The sequence below is a fragment of the Ambystoma mexicanum genome, chromosome 12 (assembly GCF_040938575.1).
Source record: "Ambystoma mexicanum isolate Mex_15411 chromosome 12, UKY_AmexF1_1, whole genome shotgun sequence".
Classification (NCBI taxonomy): domain Eukaryota; kingdom Metazoa; phylum Chordata; class Amphibia; order Caudata; family Ambystomatidae; genus Ambystoma; species Ambystoma mexicanum.
In genome coordinates, this window is record NC_090936.1 from 311849008 (window position 1) to 311875422 (window position 26415).

The window sequence follows — 26415 nt, forward strand, 5'->3', positions numbered from 1 at the left end:
AATAGTGGAATTGAAGAGGGCATCCAAGTTTCAGTGATGCAGAGGAAGTGGAGTTTGAGGCGGAAGAACAAGTCAAGAACTGCAGCGGCCTTATTGCAGATGGATCGGGCATTCCAGAGGGCAATGTTAATGATATTGGAGGGTTTGACAGTGGGGAGGTGGATGAGGTTAGGATGAGGAGGGAGTGTTAGGGAGAATTTCCCTTACCTACTGAGTCCCTCAGCAGCTTTTCTGGATTTCTAGGATTTATTTTTGGCACATGGTAAGAGTGTGAGCCTTTTTTCCCACTCTTACATGTGTTTTGCAATGTGTGTTTCTACTTTCTGTGTGATCTTGGGCACTGGAGTCTCACCTTCTCCAGGGCACCATATTTTTCATGTGTGTTACACAGCACCTTCAGTACAGTGACACAGGGTTGTCTTTTAGACTTCCCACCAACTCCATTTTCTGGGGCTGACTACTGTCCCCCAGAAAAGATAAAGTTGCCATTAAATGTATTTAGTCACTGGTACCACAGACCTAGTACACCCCGTCTTCCATGGAGTATTGGAAAGTGTTAATTCTTAATCCATTTTGTCTGTGCCTCTTGGGGCATTGTTTCGCTCCCTTTACATTAAGACTTGGCTGGTGGCAGTGGTATCTACCTTAACTTTTCTACCGCAATTATTTTATATAAACGTGGTCATGTTTTAGGCTATTATATTAGCCTTGAACATAAACCATCTTGACCAAATACATTTTATTTTGGCTCCGGCCGGGCTTAGTCACCATTTCTTTATGTTAAAGTCTTCCTCGTGTTTTACTCTGCGCGCCATACCAGGTTTGGTCCCTTTGTTCATCGCCTTTTCGAGGGCTTCCACACAGAAGCCCTCCTTTAGGCATCTGAGATTCTGGGTAGGCAGGATGTGAGGGAGGGGTTTTAGGACCCCTGCCATGGGTTCCCTTGGTAACCCAAGTCACACTCTTGTCTGATTGGCTCAGGGGACTGGCCTTGCCAGGCCAGCCACCCTGCTGTGTGATTGACAGCGAGGCTGTATGATTGGGGGAAAACTGCATAAAAAGCAGGTCTCTGGGACTGGAAGAGCAGAGTCGCCACTGGAACAAAAGAACCAATGAGGAACTTGAAGAAGAGGACCCCTATAACGACTGAAACCACCCGGTGAAGCCCTGCTGGAGGTCCGAATCGGCAGAATCCGACGACAGAGAAGATCCTCCAGGAAACTTCTTCCCTTGAGCAGGTGGGGCCAACCAGTTCACCCAAACTGCAAGCCAGGACCCCTCCTCTGGTCAAATTTGCTGTACAGAGCTACAGTGGGCCGGATAGCTAGGAAGGTCGGACCCTGCTTGGGATTTAAGGAGCACACCTTTTATTCGTTGCTTTGCTCTGCTCCTGTTTTCTTCCCTGGGTAGTGCAGGACCCTCCAGTCTTCCTACTTCTGATCAGTCCGACAGACGCTTCAGGAACCGTGAGCCTGCAGGAACTACCAGGAACGTCTGCCTCAGCTACAGCTGCCTCTCCATTATAAGGTATTGTGCAAATCCGGATGTGCGTTTCGCTAAGCCGCAGTAAAAGTGTTTGAAATCTTTCTCCAATCAGAGGGTTTGTCCTTCCCTTCTCGTTGAACTAACCTTTCTACCAACCAACCTCGTCCGGAAACCATGCCGCAAACTTTACCGTGAACTACACTGAACTGTATTATCTTGAGCAAAATACTTTTGAACCATTGCCTTTGGCCTTAAGCCTTTTCTAACTGATTTTAACCTTGTAGTCCCTCTTGTTCGCTTGCCCTGAGTACTTATATGTTGGTGTGGATTCATTTCTGTCAACTTTTGTTTTTCCCTCCCTTTTAAATTGCTGGAGTGCGATTTTGCTCCCACTTCATTTTGTGACCTTAACTTGTCTGGAATTTAAGGGACGTGGTGTGGTGTATTAAGAGAGTGATTTTTAGACTGCATATAATAGTGTAATGTTAAATAACTGATGAGTCAAATACATGTATATTCTTTTACTTGGAAACCTTGAGTCAGTGCTTGCCTGAATCATAGTATTTGCTGTCCTTTGTGTAACTATTTGATACTGTTCACTAATTCTTGAGATAAATCTGGCTGCTCTGCTACTGCTACCATACTGCTACCACTTCAACTTTGTAGTACAGGCTTGTACCAAAGGTGAAATTGTACTGACACTTGTAGTCTTAATTGTGTGTGGTGATCCCAAAGGGTACAGCATGTGCTTCTGCCTAACACTGGTGGCAGTGGTGGGATAAACGTGTAGTAATTACACTTAGAGTGCTGCTATTACCTTTCATCAACTAACCATAAGGCTAACATCACTAAAAAGCAATATTAATCATGTCTGATATGGAAAGCCACAGTCAGGAGACCCTCCTGAGTTACACTGCTGATTATTTAAGAAACATGTGTAAAGAAAGGAAACTCTGTGCCAAGGGCAAAAAGTGTGAATTGATTGAGAAATTAAGTTAAAGAGTCCAAGTCTAGAGAGTGGCTCTGAAATGCCTGAATCCTTAGCAAATGTAGAACGTATTGAGGATGAAAATATATCTGTTACTGATGAATTGGAAGAAGTAGATGTGTCTCCTAATATAGGTCTCTCTGCTCCTTTGCCTGCTCAGTAACCTCAACCCTTGTCCACTGGGACCCCCACAGGTCCTACACTCAGTCCTGAATTCATTGCTCTAGTGAAAATGAGGCTTGAACTGGAATTCAAACGTTTAAATGCTCAAACTGAACGAAAACATTGAGAACTGAAACTCAGAGAAATGGAGTTGAATCATGAACTAGAAATGAAAAGATTGTCTTTTGAAAATCCTTCTCTCCCAGAGTCCTCTAGGTCTTCCAGTCCTAAGAGACCCTGTATGCCTAAGGGAATTGTGGGTATGTATGAGGTTAAGCTTGATATTTTGTATTGGTTGGCAATGTTTGAGTATAACCATGGTATTCATGGTCTCACAGGGAATCAATTGCTTCCCTGTCTCTTCAATAGGCTACCCCCTGTTGCATCTGATATTGTAATGGAGTTGGCAGAGGTGGATAGGATGGATTATGAGTGTGTGAAGCTAGCTTTAATTGATAGATTTGGGAAGACCCCTTCCCAGTGCCTTAAGAGGTTTAGGACCCTCAACAAGCATGATGGTACCCCTTGGGCTACCTGGTATGTCAATGTTTGAAAAACGTAGATGGTTGGATTAAGGGTTACAGAGTGAACACTTATGAAGGAATGAGAAATCTTGTAATGTTGGAGTCTATTTTTGATGTCTGCTCTCCTGAGCTCAGACAGCACTTGGCTGATTCTAATTAGATAGATCCAAAGAAGCTAGCTAAGCCTGTTGACTTGTGGGTTTCCAACAGGGCTACTCACAAGGATTCTGTGGCTACTCAGAAAAAGGATGAGGGGAAACAACCAAAGAAAGACAACAAAGATAATTCTAATAACTCCAATCCAAAAGAGGGCCACAAACAACAACATAAGGACAAACCACCAGGGAAACCAAATCTGTGTATAGAGCCACAATTCCCTTAGGCATACAGGGTCTCTTAGGACTGGAAGACCTAGAGGACTCTGGGAGAGAAGGATTTTCAAGAGACAATCTTTTCATTTCTAGTTCATGATTCAACTTCTCTATAGGGAAACCAAATAGTGCACCATCTGGACCCAAACCAGATGGAGGTCAGAACAAATCCCCATTCATTAAGACATTTGGGAAATGTTATGTTTGTGGGTCAACTGACCATGTGAAGGGGGATCCCACATGCAAGGGTAAACCTTCAGGGGACCAAACTGTCTCCTTACCCTTCTCCCCATAGGAAGAAGTACCTATGACAAGTGGAAACTTTCACCTACTGGCTGATGAAGCCATGAGAGTCTCAGCTAGTGTTTCTTTAGTGTTCCTGGGCTTGTGGGAACAACAGAATGTAGATGTCTATAATTCCATCCCAGATAATACTAAAGAGTATTATAAAGATAGTGTTCTTATGAATGGTCAGGAAACCCCTGTCATCAGAGACACTGGAGCCAGCATAACTGTGGTGGAGAAATCATTTTTCAAGGTGAAGGATGTTGCTAAGGGACCCACACACCTCACCAATTTAGCTGGAGGCCCTGTGCAAATGCTTCCCCAGTTACCAGCTCTCATCCAGTGTAATGATATGATTTTCAAAATACCGGTTAGTGTGCAGAGTGAAGTACTTGGGAGAGTCCTGTTGGGTAATGACCTGAAGACTCTTGGAGTTGTGTCAAACACCCCCAGGTCTCCCAGTAAAAGGAGACAGGAGCTCACTAGGTCTGCAAGGGAGAGAACCTTGAGAGGCTCTCCAGAGGAGATGACAGAGGAAACTATCACTCCCACTCCACAGGAGTTGCTCACTGCTATTTCTAGAAAGAATGAGGAAAAGGGGAAACCCAAGACCTCTAGGAAAAAGACAGACAGCACCCCTGTGCTACCAACAAGGACATCACTGAGATTGTCCAAGATCACTCCTGTGATCCCCCCACCTGCTGAGGCAGAGTATGAGGTGCAACCTTGTGTGGTTGAGCCAGTATCTGAAGAGTCAGATCTGGAAGAAGACACTGGGCCTCATTACGAGGTTGGAGGTAGCCATGGAGCTATTAGCTCCATGGCTGCCTCCAAAACCGTTCCGACTCCGCCCTGGTGAATGGAGCAATTACCGGTCCATTCTGAGGTCAGAGGGACCGGTAATTCCCCATTCACCAGGGCCATTCTCCATTCCCATTTGAGCCCCCATAGGGCTCAATGGGAATGGGGAAGGCGCTAATAACGGTACCGCATATTGCGGTACCGTTATTAGCTCTAGAGTCCCTTTGCGGGACCCATCCTTAACTCCTGCAAAAAGCAGGCATTAAGGAAGGACCCGCAAAGGGAACTCATAGTAGGAAGGTAAGGGATTACCGGCACCGCTGCCCTTACCGGTGCCGGTAATCCCTTACCTCCCACCTCGTAATGAGGCCCACTGTCTTAGTTGTGGATCTGGACCCTGTTGACCATCCTGAGCTGCAATCTTTACTGGCAGAAGGTGGACCAAACAGGGCAGACTTTAGCGAAGGACAGAGAGTGTCCTACTCTTGAAAGTCTTCGACAACAGGCTGCTAACCAACTTGATGGGCAAGAAGTTGGGAAACACAGGTTAAGCTTGGAAGATGGCCTCTTCTACAGTGAACCAACTGAGTCTACCCCTGGGGACTGCAAAAGACTTGTAGTGCCCCTTGCCAACAGACTCCAGTTCCTACAGTTAGCCCACGCAATACCTTTGGCTGGTCACTTGTGTTTCAAGAAGACCAAGGAAAGGCTCTCCCTCTACTTCTACTGGCCTAAGATGGGTTCAGAAGTTGACACATTCTGTAGGAGCTGTCACACTTGCCAAACCTCTGGCAAGATTGGAGCCAAGAATGTGGAACCCCTGGTGCCTCTCCCAGTGGTAGGAGTTCCTTTTGAAAGGGGCGCCATTGACATTGTCGGTCTGCTTGGCCCTCCCACATCGTCAGGGAACAGGTTTATCCTGGTTGTAGTAGACCATGCTACAAGATACCCAGAAGCTATACATATGAGAACTGTTATGGCTCAGGCTATGGCTAAGGCTCTACTTGGTATTTTTTCCAGAGTAGGGTTTCCTAAGGAAGTGATATACAACAGGGTATCCAATTTTATGTCACAATACATGCAAGCCAGGTGGAAAAACTGTGGTGTCACTTAAATGTTCTCTACAGCCTACCATCCACAGACAAATGGACTGGTAGAGAGGTTTAATCATACCATGAAGAGAATGATAGGTGCTTTAGAGGTACCCCTTAAGAGAAAGTGGGACCTTCTACTGCCATGCCTTCTCTTTGCATATAGGGAAGTCCCTCAGGAGGGAGTTGGTTACAGTCCCTTTGAACTTCTCTATGGCCATCCAGTCAGAGGTCCATTGGCCCTGATCAAGGAGGGGTTGGAGAGTGATCCTTCCCCCAAGCCAGTCGGAGTGACTGACTATGTGATAGGTCTCGGGAGGCAAATGACACATATGATGACAGAAGCAAGTGATAACCTAAAAGCAGGCCAGGCTCTGGTCAAACATTGGCATGACCAGAAGGCCAGCTTGGTTGAGTTCTCTCAAGACCAGCTTGTATTAGTTATGGTGCCAACAAGGCAGAGGGTCTTGCAGGACAAATGGATAGGACCCTTCAAGGTTGTGGGCAAACTTGGAGAGGTGATCTCTCTGGTGGACTTAGGCAGACCTAAGGAGGCCCCCAGAGTCTTCCACACCAACCGTTTAAAGGCTTATGTCTCGAGACCAGAAGTGGGAGCTTTGCTTCTGGCTTCAGCTCAAGAGCAAGAGGAGAGTGAACCTCTACCTGACCTGCTCAGAGGCCAACCTTTACATGAACTGATAGAAGGAGTTAATCTCTCTTCTCAGCTGACTTCTGAACAACAGGAAGAGTGCAAAGTTCTGTTGACTCAGTTTGACTCCCTCTTTTCACTATCACCAGGCTTGACCCCTTGGGGCCAGCATGATATTCTCACTGGTGACAGTTTACCCATCAAAAGCAGGGGTTACAGAATTTTAGAGCATGTGAGATCCCACATCAAAGGAGAAATCAACAAGATGCTTGATCTCAGGGTTATAGAGTCATCTACAGGTCCATGGTCTAGTCCAGTGCTTCTAGTACCAAAGGCAGGATCCAAGGAGTTGCGAAACCTGCGGGCGAACCTCTGGCACTTGGAGTTCGTCACCGTCGCGAACAGGTCGATCTGCGGTTTTCCCCATCGTCGGAAGAGTAGATCCACTTGATCCTGATGTAGTTCCCACTCGTGGCACGAGCGCAGCTCCCTGCTGAGTGAGTCGGCGATGGTGTTCTTTATCCCTGCCAAATGAAAAGGCACCAGAAACATCCCTTGGGCGCCGGCCCAATGCCACAGATCCTGGGCTTCCTTGAAGAGAGGGGTGGGGATCTGGTCCCTCCCTGCTTCCAGATGTAGAACATCGTGGTGGTGTTGTCGGTGAAGATTCTCACCACCTTGCCCTTGAGGGACGGGAGAAAAGACCTGAGGGCCCAGAACACTTCACAGATCTCCAGGATGTTGATGTGGAGCGTCTTCTCCTCCAGGAGCCAAAGGCCTCTCGCGTGAAGTTCTCTGGTGTGCGCTCCCCACCCTTCCAGGGAGGCATCCATCATCACCGTTATCTGGTGGGCTGGGGTCTGAAAGTCTGTGCCCGCCGTCAGATGAGCGCAGGTGCCCCACCACCGGATCGCTCGTCGGAAGGTCTTGTCTAGCGGGATCCTGTCCTCGAAGTTGCCCGTCGCCTGGATCCAGCAGGAGTCGAGGAACTCTTGCAGATGGCTCATCCAAAGCCTGCACAGGCGCACAAGATATATGCAGGAGGACATCATCCCGAGGAGGGACTTGATGGACCTTACCCTGGCCACGTCTGTGGCCAGCAGACACTGCACTTTGCCCAGGATGGCCTTCGTCCTTTCCTCCGACGGCGAGGCCAGATGCGCCACTGTGTTGAGCTTGGCTCCCAGAAACAGTGCGACTTGCGACGGGACCAGGTGGGATTTGGGAAAATTGATGGAGAATCCCAGGTCCGTGAGCAGCTGGATGGTCTTTGCTGTGTGATCCACGGCGAGCTCCGTTGTCCTTGCTCGGATGAGCCAGTCGTCCAGGTAGGGGTAGACGTGGATCCCCTGCAGGCGCAGCCGCGCCGCCACCGGTGCGAGGCACTTGGTGAACACCCTGGGTGCCGACTTCAATCCAAACGGGAGGGCCTTGAACTGGTAGTGCCGTCCTTGGACCACGAACCTGAGGAACTTTCGGTGTCCTTTCAGAATGGGGATGTGGAAGTACGCATCCTCCAAATCCAATGACAAAAGGAAATCGCCCTCCTCCAGCTGTCCCAGTACGTGCTGGAGGGTGACCATCCGGAACTTCTGTGCCTTGATGTACTTGTTCAGTCGTCGCAGGTCCAGTATGGGGCGCCATCCTCTTGTCTTCTTTTTCGCTAGGAAGTACCTTGAGTATACTCCGGAGCCCCGGAGCCTCTTTGGGACAAGCTCGATGGCACCTTTTTTGAGCAACGCCCTTACCTCCAATAGCAGTTGAGGGACGTGATTTTCCTTCCTGACCACGGGTGGAATGCGGGGGCACTTTCTTAGAAATTCGAGGGTGTGCCCCTGGGCCAGGGCATCCAGCACCCAACGGTCAGTGGAGATGGACTCCCACATGCTGATGAACTTCGCCAGCTGGCCTCCCACCAGGGTGCTTCGGTGGGGGCCGGACACTTCTGTCGGTTCAATCTTGCTTGGAGGATTCCTTGCCGCCTTGGCCTCCCTGGCGACAATGGCGGGGCCCATCCAACTTGCCTCGTCCTCTATAGGCTTCCTGTGATGAGGAGCGGGCCTCTTGGCGGTATGTAGAGGAGCCACCGCCGAATCCCTTGTAGGCACCCTGCTTGCCTCCGGTGCTCCGAAAGGATGGCCTTCGTTGCCAGAGAACGCCTAGGGCCCTAGCTGTCTCTGTGTCCGCCTTGATGGCTTGGAGGGACTTATCCACCGTTTTCCCAAACAGGTTGTTCCCGTCAAACGGCATGCCCAACACCTTGGCTTGTACATCCTGGCGGAAATCCATCACCTTGAGCCTACCTCGTCGTCTAAGACAAACGCTGTTGCCTAGCTGGCGGAAACCAGTGTCGGCAATGTATGTCGCCACCGTAATGGAGTGGTCCGATGCTACTTCGCCTTCTTGCAAGATCTCCAGGGCCTCGGCCCTCTTGTCATCTGGTAGGAAGTCCAACAGGGTGGCGATCTTGTACCATAACTCCCTGTCGTAGCGGGCCACGATCGCGAGGGCGTTGGCCGCCTTAATCGTTGTTGCCGCCGAGATAACTCGTCGTCCCATTGCGTCCAGCTTCTTCCCTACCCTTCCAGCTTCTTGAGGCCGATGCCCCCCCGCTTTCTTCTTGGACGCCGCTGAGACGACCGAGTCAGGGGTCGGTTGTGCCCTAAGGCACAAAGGGGCTGTGTCGGGGACCCAGTACTTCTTCTCGTACCGATCCCTCTTGGCAGGCGTCGTAGACGGGTTCTTGAGAAGGGTAAGACCCTCATCCCAGATGTCATCCAGCAGAGGCATGGTGAGGACGGCCTTCCTCTTGGCCTCGCGCGATTAGTAAAGGAAAAATTCCTTCTTCTTCTCTTCGGGGCAGAGCTGAAAAAGCTTGGATGCCCTGGCGATCATTGCATGGAAAGATCCGATCTCGTCGGACGGGGAGGCCCGGGCTGGCGATGGGAGCTCCGTTCCGTCGTCACCGCCGTCGTCGTCGATACCCGTCGTGGCCGTGTCCATTCCCGTGTCATCCCCAGGGACGGGGGACATGGGTAAAGGCAGAGCAGGCCGCGAGGGCTGAGAAGGCGGGGCTGGATGGATCCATCTTCTCTTGTTCGGGGGGCTTCCCGCCGGGCCCGGCTCTTGTTCCTCCGTCGAGCCTGGTTCCGGATCCTCCGTCGGTGGTAAGGGCAATCTCGTCCTTATCTCCGAACATAAGGATTGTATTGCCAACAAAATGGCCACCGAGTTATCCTGCGGCTCCGGAAGCGACGGGCGCGACGGGTGACTAGGACCCTCGCCGGTGCTGCCGTCACTCTCGTCGTCACCCTCGTCGGGATCCCTCACATGGGGAAGGGCCTCTTTGACACGCTCGTCAAGGCCCTCTAAGACTTCTACCAGCTCCTCCTCGGATACTGTGTCCATGTCCACAATGGCCACCGCCCCCCCTCTTTTTCCGCTGGGGTCTTCACTGGGGTCTTTTTGATGGGTCTGAAAGAGGCTTCCCTCCGTGGAGACAGGGAGACTCTGGGCCCCGAGGTCACCTCCACTGGTTTAGCCTCCACAGGCTGCGCCAGGGCCACCGCAACACCCTCGATAGAGGCCTTGGCTGGGTGAATCAAGGCCTTCACTGCCTTAGGCGTGCTTGAGGCCTTCACCTTGGAGGTCACCGCCTCGCTACCCCTCGGCCGAATCCTTCGAGATCGACCGGGGCCTCTCCAGAAGCTTACCCGGGTTCTCGGATTTCCTCTTCCCCAAACCAGAGCGTTGGTTCGTGGTTGATGGTGCCGGGGAAGGCGCGCCCTGCCTGGCAGCCAAAGAGCCCAACCGTTCGGCGCTCCGGGTGCCCATGGACTCGCAGTGCTTTGCCTTCTGTTGGGCCCCCGTCGCCGGGGCGCCCTCACAGGACTTAGAAGACCGCTCGGACTTCTTCTTCTTCTCCTCACCTGACGGACTCCTTCCTTCCAGCCAGTTGGAGAGACGAAGGTGTCGGTCCCTGATGGTCCGTTCCAACATGTTCCTGCAAAACGCACAATCCTTCTCCATGTGCGTTTTGTCCTCATGAAGGCAGCAGAGACATTTCGAATGCTCGTCCTCCTTGAACACATTCTGTAGCTGGCATCCAGGGCAAACCCTGAACAGCTTTCCGGGCGTCGAGCTTCTTTTCTCCTGGGCCATGTTCGGGTAGGCCGCAGAAACTTCCCCCAAGAAGCGTAACTCGATGAAATCTTCACCCTTGAGGGGCGTAAAAAAAAATCTGAAACAGATACCCGTTATTCGGATGTAGAGACGGTGGAGCTTGAGGCTCTATTTGACAGAAAAATGAGAAATTCTCTTTGAAAAAGCGCGAAAACGCAGCAAAAGCTCGAGAGCTAAACACGAGGACTCCCAACACTTGAGCGTGCGGTAAAAATCTGAAGATGGCTGCCAGAGGCGGGGCTTAGGCAGATGGCAGTCATTGGCTGGGGGCAGTATGACCCAGAGACCAGTGATTGGTTACTACTGAGAAAGACAGATCAGAAACAAAACTGATACTGATTTTTTCTTTACCGAGGATTCCCGGCCTGACGACGGGGAATATTCATGAGCATGTGAATCCATGCCAGACCCCATGCTGGAGAAATATGTATTTTAAGCAATATACAGCACACTTTGAGACTATAAAGCCACAGTGTTTGCAATTGTTTTGAAGGGTAACACTGTTCCAATACATGTAAGTCACAAACAGTGCACAGGAACATTAATGCTTTGCTATTTATTAATGCCATGCCACAATGAAAACATGTCCAACTGGCTGCACAATGTAGGCCAGTGTAGACACGTAATAACATTACAGTAAAGCATGCCAGGCCACATTTAGACATACCTAGACTGGTTGCACCAAAATGCCAGTCAAAGCAATAACACTCATCAAGAAGAGAGCACACATTAAAGCCTGCATCTGTGCGACCTCTATCAACACGGCCAAACTCTTTAAAATCTGCAAGGAACTGGTCAATCCTGTTGTGGTCTCTTCCTCTCTTGTTCCCTTCAAGGCCCTCTGTATGGCTCTCCGCTAAATCTCAGGACATCCTGTCCTCTATCTCCTCTTCCTCTCCCTCTTCCTCTCTCGGCCCCCTTCGGCCATCTCTACCTCTCCCCCTCCATTTTCCTCTTTGTCTCTGACAACACCTTACACGGTTTCTAGACAAGTCCGATCTATGAAAGCGTCGTCTAAACAGGTGCTCCCCTGCTCCTCCAGAACCATCAAGGACCATATTGACACCCTTGCTGCAGCCTTGGCCGATTTCTGGAATCACTCTTTAGCCACTGGAATGTTCATCTCTCCCCTTAAGCACTCCCTTGTGCACCCACTCCTCAAGAAGCCGTCTGCTGATCCTACCTGCCCGGAAAACTATTGCCTAATCTCCATCACCCTTTTCTTGGGCAAACTCTTGGAAAAGTTTGCCATCTCCCAGCTTACTCTCTACACTGAATATGTTGGTTATCTCCATGACCAGCAGTCTGGCTTCAAAGCTGCCAGAGGCATTGAAACTGCTCTCCTGAACACCTGTGAAGATCTGCTCTCTAACCTTGATTCCAGCATTCCTTCTGTCCTCACCCTCCTTCTTTCCTCTGCTTTCAACACGGTCAATAACGCCATCCTGATCAATGAACTCTGTGAGAACCTGGGCATCACAGACCAGGCCCTGGAGTGACTGACCTTGATCGCCCCAGCCCTCCCAGGTCCAAACTGGTCCCAATCTCTCTGCCACCTCTCTCTACCTGTGACGTTCCCCAGGGCTCTATACTCTCACCCTGGTTTTTTAACCTCCACTTGGCCCCTTTGGCCCACCTGATCTCTATCTCTGATCTCCGGGGGCCCCTGTTACGCCAGTGATCCTTTGCCAAGGACCGATGAACTGGTGGATAGACTTGGTTTAGCCAAGTACCTCAGTACATTTGATCTAACCTCAGGCTATTGGCAAATAGCACTGACAGACCATGCCAAGGAGAACACTGCATTTTCTACCCCAGCAGCCCTCTACCCATTTAAGGTAATGCCTTTTGGACTAAAGAATGCACCTGCTACATTTCAAAGGATGGTTAATCAAGTTCTAAATGGGATGGAGGACTTCTGCATGGCATACTTGGATGACAATGCAGTGTTCATACCTACATGGAAAGAATATCTTGACCACCTTGGATATGTTTTGCAGGCTCTTGAGCAGGCCCATCTGACCATAAAGGCAAGCAAATGTCAAATTGGTCAGAGTAAAGTGGTCTACCTTGGTTAAGAGGTAGGAGGTGGTGAGATAAGGCCATTTCCCAGCAAAGTACACGCTGTGCAAAACTGGGCCACCCCTACTACTCAAACCCAAGTGAGAGCTTTTCTAGGTCTCACTGGGTACTACAGGAATATCATAGAGAACTATGGGACCGTAGCTTCTCCCTTCAATGTAGTCTCCTCTCCAAAATTCCCTAAAGAGGTTAGATGGAATGAGGAGTGTACGCAAGCCTTTGAAAGCCTGAAGAAAGCCCTTTGTCAAGCTGCAGTCCTAATAGCTCCTGATTACCACCAACCCTTCATTGTGCAGACAGATGCCTCCAATATAGATTAGGTGCATTCCTTAGTCAACTGGATGAGAAAGGTAGGGAGCCCGAAAACAAAAAAACAAAGGGAAAAACACCTTGTTAGGAATGACGCTTCTCAGTTTGTCCCATAAGATTGCTACCAATGGTAGGTAAAAAACATTTTGTAACAAAATTGCTCAGGGTATAAAAAGTCAATTGGAAAATGGATTTTTAGTAACGGGATATGTTTAATTCACATTCCTGTTGTTTTCTTTACAGCAAGGTTTGTTCATAAAGGTTTGAGTTTTCCTCCCCAGTTGCCCATAATACTTAATTGTCAATGCATTTCGGATTAAACCTTCTTCAGGGCAGTATGTAGGCAATACTTTAGTACCATGTGTCTAATTTTCCATAAAAACATATGCTTTTTCATTTTAGGCAAATTAGCAAACCATGTAGTTAACATTTAACCAATAAAGAATCACATACCATTTTGTGTAGAAATAATCTGTGTGCACCAAAGTGGACAGAAAACAAAATAAAAACACATTATCCGTTAGCTGACATGCTATTAAATATTATTTGCATTTTAAAAGGAGAAGTAAAACTAAGGTGCTCGTCCTACCTGGGTTACTGTAATTTTCTTATGTGTATGGTGGCTAGTACTCATAGAGTCTCTGTCTCCATGGAGACCATGTTCTATAGGATGCTAAATCTAGAGTTGGAAAGGAACGTAGAGTCAAGCTACTCTGTAAAGTGCGATAGTGAATTGAGAAATTTAACGTTTGGCCTGCTAGCACAACCAATGTGCAGGGGTTTTGCTCTCAATTTAATGAATAAGCTAAGTGGTTATAAAGAAAAGTTCAAACGGCGTAAACAGAGTTTCTATGGAAACACACATATCTACCGCCGCATGACATGCGATGGGAGAGGTTTGTACCTAGAAAACTCAAGGCCAAAACGCCCATAGTATAGTGGACTGTGGAACAGAATAAATTAAGTAGTAATGTTTTGCTAACCCGGTGCAACCTTAGCTATTACTAAATCATAAATGAAAAAGGTAAGGAAAATTGGGGTAAAGCTCACAAAGCCTGTTGCAGAATCAGTTAGGCCACTAATAACATAGTTTGCATATATCTACAAGCTAGATACTATACAATCAAATTAGTCTAGTTACAGTGTACTAACATTTCTTTCAACCAATAGTCATTTACAAAAAACACATATAGTTAATTTCTTCATTGAGCCCCCTTGGTGTTAAGGAGCTTAATCGATCAATCCAGAAAGTCTCTCTCTGGTCCATCCTTTTCTGGAAATTTTTGTGAAGGTCTCTTTTCTCCACCACCTCCAAAATAACAAATTGTATCTGGGCTAAATTTTTTTTTTTGTCCTGCCAGTGTCTGGCCACAGCTGAATTGGGATTATTGTTTCTTATGCAAGACCTGTGTTCCTTCCATCTGCTTTTGGCCACCCTAAGAGTTTGGCCCACATAGTAAAGACCACACGGGCATTTAATGGCGCAAATAACATTGTGAGAGTCACACGTTGCAAAGCTCTTGAGTCTTATTGTCTCCCCTGTGTATGGGTGCTTCACTGATCCCCCTTTCATGATGTATCCACAGTTGCTACAACTCAAACAAGGGTATGCACCAATTTGTTCTGTGATCTTCTTTTTGGTTGTTGGTTTAGTTTGAACAAGCTTGTCCTTTAGATTTTGGCTTTGTTGAAATGCGAATGTGGGAACCTCCTTAAACAAATGTTCGACTCGTTGGTCACATAATAGTGTATTTCAGTGTTCTTTGATAATGGATTTTATGCGATTGCTCTGTCGCAAATATTTAGACACAAATACCAGTGGGGGGGGCAACATCTTGTTTGGTTTTCACTTTCAGTAGATCTTCCCTACTTTGAGTAGCTACTCGTGACTGCGCTTCACTTACTTCTTGCTCCGAGTAACCTCTATCAAGGAATTTTTTCCCCATTTCTCTGATTGCACTGTCATAGTCTTCTGGGTCACTGACCAGTCTTTTCACTCTAAGCATTTGGCTGTATGGCAAATTTTTGATGAGACTAGGTTGGTGGAAGCTTAAACGTTGGAGTAGAGTGTTACGATCTGTCGTTTTTTCGAAAAATGGTGGTGTGATATCCTGTATCGGTTATGTTGATATTTACATCCAAAAAAATTGATGTTCTCTTGAGAATATTCATGTGTAAATTGAATACCTACATCTTTGCTGTTGAGGAGTTGGAAGTATGTTAGTAGTTCTTCTTCTGTGCCTTTCCATATTCCAAAAATGTCGTCGATGTACCTGATCCACAAGCCCAACTTTTGTTGCCATTGTTGGTTCTGTAGTATGTGTTCTGTCTCTAATTTATGCATAAATGAGTTTGTATAGGATGGAGATGGCTCCCATGGCGGTACCAGCTACTACTAGGTAATAGCGATCTTTGTATCGAAAATGAGAGTTGTTGCTTATGAATTCAAGTAAGGCCATTATAAATTCTTTCTGTGCTGGTATCTCTTCTGCTGCGAGCAGAATCCATTCTACAGCCTCACTGCCTAAGTCAGGTGGAATCGAGGTGAAAAGGCTTTTTACATCTATGGTAAAACAGATGCTATTGGGTTCATATGGTGTCGAATTCAAGAGTTGTAAGAAATGTGTCGAGTCCTTAATGTATGTGTTTGTTTTTTGGATCAGCGGTTGTAAGAAGTAATCTACATATTTGCCAAGAGGTCCCAATATACTGTTCATCCCTGCTACGATAGGTCTCCCAGGTGGTTTAACCGGATCTTTGTGGACCTTTGGAAGAATATAAAAATGAGGTATTCGGGGATCAGGATTAGTCAAAAATGTCTTTGTGTGATGATTAATCGACTTCAACTCTTCAGCTTTATCCAGAAGTATTTCCAAGTTCTCTCTGATCTCTGGTGTGGGGTCCATTGTTAATTGTGCATAGATATTTGTGTCAATCAATTGTTTATCGCATTCTTCTTCGTAATCGGTTGTGTTTAACAATACCAGGCCTCCTCCCTTGTCTGCAGACATTATAGTGATAGATATGTCTCCGTACAAATCTCTAATTAATTTCAATTCATGAGGCTTCATGTTTCGTGTTGAATTGCCTTTAAATCAAATAAATCAAATTTTTTCAAAATCCCTTGTCACCTGTTTTTGAAAGATTTCTATCGAAGGTATACTGATTGGGGGCACAAACATACTCTTGCTTTTAAACTCTTTCAAATCTTCTCCTTCGGTAGTATGTACTTGCTCAAGTTCAAGTTCACTGAAAAAAACTTTCAATTTCATCTTTCTGATCAATTTAAATAATTCAATCTTGGACTCAAAAAGAGTGGTATCAAATGTCGGTAAAAAACTGAGACCTTTTTGTAATGTTTTGGTTTCTTGAATGGTCAGTGTCCTTGCGGATAGATTCATCACTATGTTTTCTTTTGTTGAAGTCTCGTGTTGGGATTTCCTTTTTGTTTTTCTCCTCCCCCGCCTTGTTCTCTTCTTCCTTTGTCTAAAAAATATGCTGTTCTACCTCTTGGTGGTGTCTCTACCGGTCTAGGTGATCCAGAAGTACTTGCAGGTTTGTCCTCTTCTCTACTTGAGGCCTCTCTTTCTGTATCTGTACCTGAACTTGATGTCTCACTCAAATTTGTTGGATTAGGTTTCCTTAATGGAGGACCATATTTGTCCATCCAATTGTAAACTTCACCTTTCAAATAGTCGTAGGTGGCCCTTTTGAATTTTCTGATTTTTATATTTTCTAATTCTGCTTTGTATTCTGCCAGTTCATCATTGATTTCTTGTAGAATTGTGTCTACTTCTTCTCTATTTAATATCGCCACCAGTGCTGTTTCAATTTCTTGTATTTCATTGTTTAACTCTGATAAATCTTTTGCTAATTACTGTATGGTGAGTAATATATGGTCTAAAGAATATTTGTTAAGTATGGCCTCCCATTTCTTCACAAAGCTCAAACATTAATTTTCTCAATTCACTATCGCACTTTACAGTGTAGCTTGACTCTATGTTGCTTTCCAACTCTAGATTTAGCGTCCTATAGGACATGGTCTCCATGGAGACATCCCCTCTCCAGGGCGCACAAGCGCAAGGCGTACGTGCTCCAGCTGGACCACGACGCCTCGCACTGTCTCCATGGAGACCAATAAAAGGAATCCGAAGCCGGCGCGAGCACGCTTGACAGCGGCTCACTCGGCTAATTCTTCTCGTGCTAACAAGATGTACAGTAAGAAAGGGGTCTGGGAGGAAACCTTGCCATAATTCTGGTGTTTCCAACAGTCTAGTAGAAGTGTGTTCTTCTTTCTACAGAGACTCTATGAGTACTAGCCAGCATACACATAAGAAAATTACAGTAACCCAGGTAGCACAAGCACCTTAGTTTTACTTCTCCGTTTAAAATGCAAATAATATTTAATAGCATGTCAGCTAACGGATAATGTGTTTTTATTTTGTTTTCTGTCCACTTTGGTGCGCACGGATTATTTCTACACAAAATGGTGTGTGATTCTTTATTGGTTAAATGTTAACTACATGGTTTGCTAATTTTCCTAAAATGAAAAAGCATATGTTTTTATGGAAAATTAGACATATGGTACTAAAGTATTGCCTACATACTGCCCTGAATAAGGTTTAATCCGAAATGCATTGGCAATTAAGTATTATGGGCAACTGGGGATGAAAACTCAATTCTTTATGAACAAACGTTGCTGTAAAGAAAACAACAGGAATGTGAATTAAACATATCCCGTTACTAAAAATCCATTTTCCAATTGACCTTTTATACCCTGAGCAATTTTGTTACAAAATGTTTTTTACCTACTATTGGTAGCAACCTTATGGGGCAAACTGAGAAGCGCCATTCCTAACAAGGTGTTTTTCACTTTGTTTTTTTGTTTTCGAGGTTTGGATAGGTCCTTGTGCTATAGGACCGATTTGGACTGGCAGCTCCAGGCTAAAGTATTGGAATGCTAAGCTGAATTCAGTTATAGAATTGGATCAACATATAATTATCAAGTGTAGTGCCCTCCTCTCCACGTTTTCAAAGGTAGGGAGCACCCCATTTGCTTTATCAGTAGGAAACTGAAGGAACCAGAGACAAAGTGGGTAACCATAGAGCGTGAATGCTTTGCCATTGCGTGGAGTTTGAAGAAGTTTAGACCATACTTGTATGGATCTACTTTTGTGATTCAAACTGACCACCAACCCTTTGAGATGGTTAATGCAAATTAAAGGGGAAAACCCAAAACTTCTAAGATGGTCAATCTGCCTGCAGGGGTTTGATTTTACCATTGAGCACAGAGCAGGATGTCACCACCAAAATGCTGATGTCTCTCTAGGATGTTTTTAACCGACTAGGGGTAGAGATTCATCCAGGAGTGGATTAAATCCTCCTGTCCTTTAGTCTGGGGGGGCGAGTGTTAGGGAGAATTCTCATAAATGGTTGATTTCCATTACCGACTGAGTCCCTCAGCAGCTCTGCTGGATTTCTAGGATTTATTTTTTGCACCTGGTAAGAGTGTGAGCCTTTTTTCCCACTCTTTCATGCGTTTTGCTATGTGTGTTTCTACTTTCTGTGATCTTGGGCACTGGAGCCTCACCTACTCAGGGCACCATATTTTTCATGTGTGTTACACAGCACCTTCAGTGCAGTGACACAGGGTTGTCTTTTAGACTTTCCACCAATTCCATTGTCTTGGGCTGACTACTGTCCCCCAGAAAAGTCACTTGTACCACAGACCCAGTACACCTGGTCTTCCATGGAGTATTGGAAAGGATTAATTCTTATCCCTTTTTGTCTGTGCCTCTTGGAGCATTGTTTTGCTCCCTTTACATTAAGACTTGGCTGGTGGCAGTGTTATATACCCTAACTTTCTACAGCTAATATCTTATATAAACATGGTAATGTGTTAGGCTATTATATTAGCCTCGAACATAAACCCGCTTGACCAAATACATTTTATTTTGGCTCCGGCCGGGTTTTGTCGCCATTTTATTTTTGTTAAAGCCTTTCTCATGTTTTTCTCTGTCCGCCAAACTTGGTTTGGTCCCTTTGTTCATCGCCTTTTCGCGGGCTTCCAAACAGAAGCCCTCCTTTAGGCGCTTGAGAGTCTGGGTAGGCAGGATGTGAGGGAGGGGTTTTAGGACACCTGCCATGGGTTCCCTTGGTAACCCAAGTCGCACTCTTGTCTGATTGGCTCAGGGGACTGGCCTTGCCATGCCATCCTCCCTACTGTGTGATTGACAGCCAGGCTGTATGAATGGGGGACAACCTCATGAAAAGCAGGTCTCTGGGACTCGAAGAGCAGAGTCCCCACTGGAACAAAAGAACCAATGAGGAACTGGAAGAAGAGGACCCCTGCAATGACTGAACCGCCCGGTGAAGCCTTGCTGCAGGTCAGAATCTCCAGAATACGACGACAGAGAAGATCCTCCAGGAAACTTCTTCCCTTGAGCTGGTGGGACAACCAGTTCACCCAAACTACAAACCAGGGCCCCTCCTCTGGTCGAATTCGCTGTACAGAGCTACAGTTGGCTGGATAGCCAGGAAGGTCTGACCCTGCTTGGGTTTTAAGGAGCACACCTTTTCTTCGTTGCTTTGCTATGCTGCTGATTTCTTCCCTGGGTAATGCAGGATCCTCCAGTCTTCCTACTTCTGATCAGTACAACAGTTGCTTCAGGAACCGTGAGCCTGCAGGAACTACCAGGAACGTCTGCCTCAAGTACAGCTCCCTCTCCGTTTTAAGGTACTGTGCAAATCGGTTGTGCATTTCGCTAAGCCGCGGTGAAAGTGTTTGAAATCTTTCTCTAATCTGAGGGATTGTCCTTCTCTTCTCTTTGAACTAACTTTTCTACCAACGAACCTCATCAGGAAACCGTGCCACAAACTTTACCGCAAAGTACACTGAACTCTGTTATCTTGAGTAAAAGACTTTTGAACCATTGACTTTGGCCCTAAGCCTTTTCTAACTGATTTTAACCTTGTAGTCCCTCTTATTCGCTTGCCCTGAGTACTTACCTGTTGGTGTGGATTAATTTCTGTCAACTTTTGTCTTTCCATCCCTTTTAAATTGCTGGAATGCCATTTTTCTCCCACTTCATTTTGTGAGCTTAACTTGTCTGGAATTTAAGGGAAGTGGTGTGGTATATAAAGAGAGCGATTTTTAGACTGCTTATAACAGTGTAATGTTAAACAACTGAAGAGTGGAACAAATGTATATTATTTTACTTGGAAACCTTGAGTCAGTGTTTGCCTGAATCATAGTAATTGCTGTCCTTTGTGTAACTATTTGATACTGCTCACTTATTCTTGAGATAAGTCTGGCTGCTCTGCTACTACTACCACTTTAACTGTGTAGTACAGGCTTGTGCCAAAGGTGAAATTGTACTGTCACTTGTAGTCTTAATTGTGTGTGGTGTTCCCAAAGGGTACTGCATATAATTCTGCCTAATAGGGAGAGTGTGAGGGTGAAGGGGTGGACAGGGGGGATAAGTCATGGGGGTGGACATGAGGATGAGCGGGAGGAAGAGGAAAATGAGGAGGGAGAGGAAGAGGGGGAGGGGAGATGAGGGTGAATGAGGAGGGGAGAAACAAAGTGCACGACAAGAAGTGGATTTGAGTACGGGGTAGGGGGCCTCAGCAGTAGAGTGTCCACAGACAGTGTAGAGATCAGGGTCCAGAGCAGGTTCCATAGAGGGAAGGGAGAGGTTAACAGGACAGGGAAGGATAAGGCCCTGAAGAGGAGGGTTGAGTAGCCTCAGCAACAGAGCATCTTCAGGCAGTCAAAGAGCGCAAGTAGCGCGAAGGTGAGGAGAGTATGAGGCAATAGGATGAAATGGATGAGGCCCTGAAAAGGAGGAGTTGGTAGCCTCGGCCGTAGTGTGTCACAGACAGTTAAGTGAGTGGGGTAGGTTCCATGGTGTGAAGGATGAGGCCCAAAATTGGATTACTGGGGCCTGGCAGAAGAGAGCCTGGGTTACTGTAGGCAGCGCAGGAGGGGCAGGTAACCTCAGCAGCAGAGCGTCCACAGATAGACAGCACAGTTGGCACATGGAGGGGAGAGGAGATTGTGAGGCTATTGGGAAGGGATGGGTGAGTGTCTGAGTGGGAGGAGTAAGAAGTTGCTGCAGCAGAGCGTCCAAGGGCAGTAAGGTGAGAGTAGCAGGATCCTTGGGAGAGCAGCAGCAGAGCATCCATGGGCCGTTAGGTGAGACCAGCAGGATCCTTGGGAGAGGGATGAGGCCCTGAAGAGGAGGAGTGGGGACCTCAGAAAGTTGAGTAAGTGGAACAGGTTTGAGTGCGGCAAGGATGTGGGGTCAGCCAGAGGTGGGGTTGGGTTGCTGCAGGCAGTGCACGATGGAGGGAGACAGCTGGTAGTGATGATCAGGAACAGAGTGGGTGTCCTCAGATAGTTGACAACTGTCCTCAGACAGAGCAGGGTCCTAAGACAGTTGAGTAAGTACAGCGGTTCCTGTGCGGCAAGGATGTGGGGTGAGTAGTGGAGGGGTAGGGTTGCAGCAGGCAGTGCACGATGGAAGAAGACAGCTGTCACTGAAGATCAGAAGTGAAGTGGGAGCGGAAAGCGCACCAACAGCCACCAGTTATAAAGTGATATCACAGATCGTGAGGACATCAGACCCAGCTGGATAGCACAGGCAACAATGGACCAGGCGAGTTGGAGCAGGCAGACGGAGGAAAAGCCCGGAGGCTAAGCAGGCAGGGGCGGTCTAAGCGGGCGTAGGAGCAGCAGAGAATTGGGACGTGAGACCTGCGCCACAGTCTGAGCTGCCACCTGGGAGCAGGATCAAACAGTGCAGCAATTCGTTGCAGCAGGGCACTGCTGGAGGTTCCGTTTTGTGATGGGGGTTATGATCCAACCTCGGTACAGCTGCGATAGTGGATCGCTCTCAAGCCTGTGCTGGAGCTTGGGCAGCCACCTGGGAGCAAGGGATCAGGTAGTGCAGGGCTCATGGCAGGGAGTTAGGTTCCTACCTCTGTGCGACCGCGGCAGCGGGTCACTCACCAGCCTGCAATGGAGCTTGGGCAGTGCAGCGCATTGTGGCGGCGAGGAAAAAGCAGGGAGGCTTTGCAGGGTGTAGTCTCTGCCCTCAGAGCGGCAGCAATAGACAAATGCTGATTCGGATTATGACAGCAAGCGAGCAGCCTTAGAAAGTCAAGGAGCTATGATCCTTAGTGAAGTGGCACCGTAGGGGAGGCTTCGCAGAGGGCACAAGGTTCTGCCCTCAGTCCAATGGCTGTAGATGCAACGCCTCACTTGCTTACATGTCAGTTACCCAGAGTATGAGCACGGACCAAGAAGATCACAGTGCAGGGTCTAGTCGGTGATCAGACAGGAGCTGATATTACAGACAGTGTGACTGGGTGGGAGGTGTGGGATAGGCAAGACGGCACCGAAACAGGCAGGAGGCGTTGGGGGTTGTGGGCTCCAGAGCTCCCGCTCGCAGAGGAAAGCGGGAAGAGGCCAGCGGCTCAGAGAGGGGTAGAGGCCACAGAGGAGAGAGAAGGTAGAAGGAGGATCTGATTCAGGTTGAGATCTGGACCGTAGGTGCTCCCAGGCTTGCGAGTCAGGATCGGAGAAGCTGGGTTAAGAAATTGTAATAAATACTGGAATCACAGGGTTTGAAACAGCCTGAAGTGAGGAGACAACGGATCAGGCAGCCGAGCTTCTGCGCACCCTGGGTCCGATTCAGGTTGAGATCCAATTCATTTTGAGATCTGGACCCTAGGTGCTCCCAGGCTTGAGAGTCAGGATCGGAGAAGCTGGGTTAAGAAATTGTAATAAACACTAAAATCACAAGGTTTGAAACAGCCTGAAGTGAGGAGACAACGGATGAAGCAGCCGAGCTTCTGCGCCCCCGGGTGGTATATGTTGCTATAGAAGTACGATTGACAGTGTGTCTATTGACTTCCGCCTGTGTCTCTGTTGGATTATTAGTACACAGACTTCTTAGTGTCTACCACGTATGCTTGTACTATGACAAAACTCCACTGCATAGCTTTTACATCCAGTTTCTCACCACTCATAATTATGTAGGGTTAAACATACATCATAAGCAGTGCATACAAAAATGATTACACACGCAAATCCTTTAGTAAAATGTGGAGTTCAAAAAAGAAGTCTGGCATTGTCTCCTACAAATATACATTTAGATGTTTCATGTATACATTAATGCATGTATTTATATGAAACCAACAATATATTTATTGAAATATAATGATTAAAAAGCATTGTATCAGTGACAGGTTGATCAGAAAAGCGTTCAGAATATTAAACTGCAGTATCGTGCATGAGTCATAATATATAATTAGACTAATTCTTATAACATGTACTGCAAGTCCCTTTCAATGTAAATAAAATACAATCAAAAGACAGTGCATAATAATGAAGTATGTTGTTTGAATACATCAAGATGTGTGCTAAATTGCCATTAAAATACTAATGAGACCATTTGAATAATGGTGTACAGTCTGTCTTCAGCAATAATAGCACAGCTGAACTTGATAACAAAGTGATATTGAGAATGACTCGCGCGGTCATTTAGCTCTCTACTAAAATCTAGTGATTCCACTTAGAACAAGAAATGGCAAAGCCAATAGGTCAGGCTTTATGAAAGTAGAGGGTAAGATACTTCTGTAATGTCCCGACAGGATGAAAAAGGATCAACAGTTCAAAAGCAAGTCATATTGAAATTGCCAGAACGTGCTTTGTCAAATTTGCCATTTAAGAGAATTCCCAGTGATTCAATTGTATTAAGGATGCCAGATTGCCAATCTCTATGATTGGTTTTCTTCCCCATTGGTATTGTAATTTCCCTGACCAGCACCTATTATCATGCTTGCCTCAGAAACCAAAAATGCCACATTTACATAACAATGACACCCTTTTGTTTGGATTAAACTCTCCCGCTTTCATCCTGTAAATAATTTTATATGTTTGCACCGAGAATTTATTATAAAAGGTTGAGTGGAGAGAGTTGAGTTGAAGGACCATGTGGTGAGAATAATCATGGTCACCCTAACCTTGACATTTTTTAGAAAACAAAAGCCATAGGTCGCAATGTGTTGTACTTTGGAAAATATTGGTGAGCGTAATAAACTGACAAGCAATGTCATGTGCTGCTTAAATAAGAGCCATGTACACCACAGAAAACTCTCCAAGCAACTTTGTGAAAACAATTACACTTTCAGAAAAATACCAAGCTGTTAGGGAAACTGCTTTACTATACTGACTGCTCCGCACACTGGTCCCCTGGTCACCCTCAGAGTTCGGGCTCAGGCTCCTGCATGTCCAGTTGCCCTTGCACTGCCTCCCGGCTCCCCAGCACTTAAGGGTCTGTATCTGCAACCCTACAGTCCCTTCTCTCTACACTTATGAGCCACCCGCTGGCTGCAACTGTGAGTTACTGCACTTCCTCCTTCCCCTCCCTCCTGGCGCTTCTCACCTTCCCTCTTCCCTGCATTTGCATGATCTGAATGACACAAGGCCAAGTAAGATCGTTATTTTGTCCTCCCTTTGTTTCCCCCTCCTGGTTGATGCTCATAATTCAAAAATCACAAAAGCTCTTGACACAGTTAACCCCCTCAAAGTACGAAAAGGCAAACCAGGAGGACATTTGAATTCCTGGTTCACACCAGAGCTGAGAACTCTCAGAACTGAAAAAAGAAAATTGGAAACCATCTGGAAACATTCCCCTTCAATAGACAATAAAACCAACCTGACTAACCTCTCTGCCAAATACAAAAATGAGATTATCCTCACCAAACGCGATACCTACAACAACTGGATTGATCAGGCGAGCTCCAGCACCAGAGAGCTCTTGATCATCCTGTAAAAAATGGAGACGCCTAACCCACCCAGCGATTTGTGCACCAAGGACAAACTTTGGTGCACAAACATTCAGAATGCCCTCACTAATAAAATTGCCACCATGCAAACGAAAATTGCAGACAAACGACGCAACCTCACCAACCTAAACCCAACACCCCATCCACCAGAGCCTCGCATCCATCACACCCAAGGCTTCACGTTCTCTAAAGTGTCTGTACCAGAGGTCCAAAAAATCATTGCCTCACTAAAACTGACTAGGTGCCAAGGTTATAGCTGCCCGGCACAGATCTTTGAAGACGCTGCCAGAGGCTTGGCCCCATTCATAACAAAGTTAATAAATGCCTCTTTCACTACAGGTATTGTCCCCAACAACCTGAAGGAATCATGGGTCCTTCCCTTACTTAAAAAACAATAGTTAGACCCTACCATTCTCACAGATTATAGATCAATCAACACAGTCCCATTTCTACTCAAGATCTTGGATAGGGTTGCATAACTACAAATTCAGGAATACCTTGAGACCAAACAACTACTGGGGACTCAGCAATCTGTTTTTAGACCTCAACACAGGACTGAAACGACCCTGATCGATCTAAAAAGCCAGATTGACGAAATCAAAGACAAAGGTAAAATAGCAATCCTAATTTGCATAACTACAAATTCAGGAATACCTTGAGACCAAGCAACTACTGGGGACTCAGCAATCTGTTTTTAGACCTCAACACAGGACTGAAACGACCCTGATCGATCTAAAAAGGCAGATTGACGAAATCAAAGACAAAGGTAAAATAGCAATCCTAATCTTCCTAGACTTATCGGCCGCATTCGGCTTGGTTGACCACAGTGTTCTCTGTAATCACCTTACTACCACAGCCCACTTCTCACAAACGGGTATCACATGGATAGAATCATTCCTCAACAACAGGACTATGCAAGTCTTCTCACAGTCTGCATCAGCCGACCCCATACCTATTAGATGTGGAGTGCCGGAGGGTTCATGCGTATCACCTACCCAGTACCATATCTTTACAAAGCCCCTATTTGATGAACTAGACCGTCTGTGTGTCACCTACACGAACTACGCAGATGACACCCAGATCCTCTGACTGGCAACTATGACTCCGATGTACGGCTTGTGAACGAAATTTATCTAATGGTTCAGGCATGGACGGCCACCCATGGCCAATGCCTGAATGACGATAAAAGCAAACTCCTGCTGGTAGGCTCATCAACCAACATCAACAAGATTAGCCCAAACTATGCCTCCTTCAACATAGATGGGAACAACATCCCTGTAGCCAAACAAGTAAAAACCCTGTGTGTCTACCTTGCACCACCTCCAACCTACAAAAACAAGTCAACATGACCGCTTCAGCCACTGCATACACAGGCAAACTAATAAGGGCCTGCAAACCACTACTATCCACAGAAAACTGTCTTACCCTATCCAGAGCACTTATACTGTCCAAACTGGACTATTGCAATGGACTTTATTTAGGGGAAATTAAGTTTGTGCTCAATAAACTGCAAATAATGCACTTAGAGTTGCCTTAAACATCCCTAGGAATGAGCATATCTCTGCAATAAGAAAACAACACACATGGCTATCTGTCAAGAAAAAGATTGAGCTGAAAACATTATGTCTCA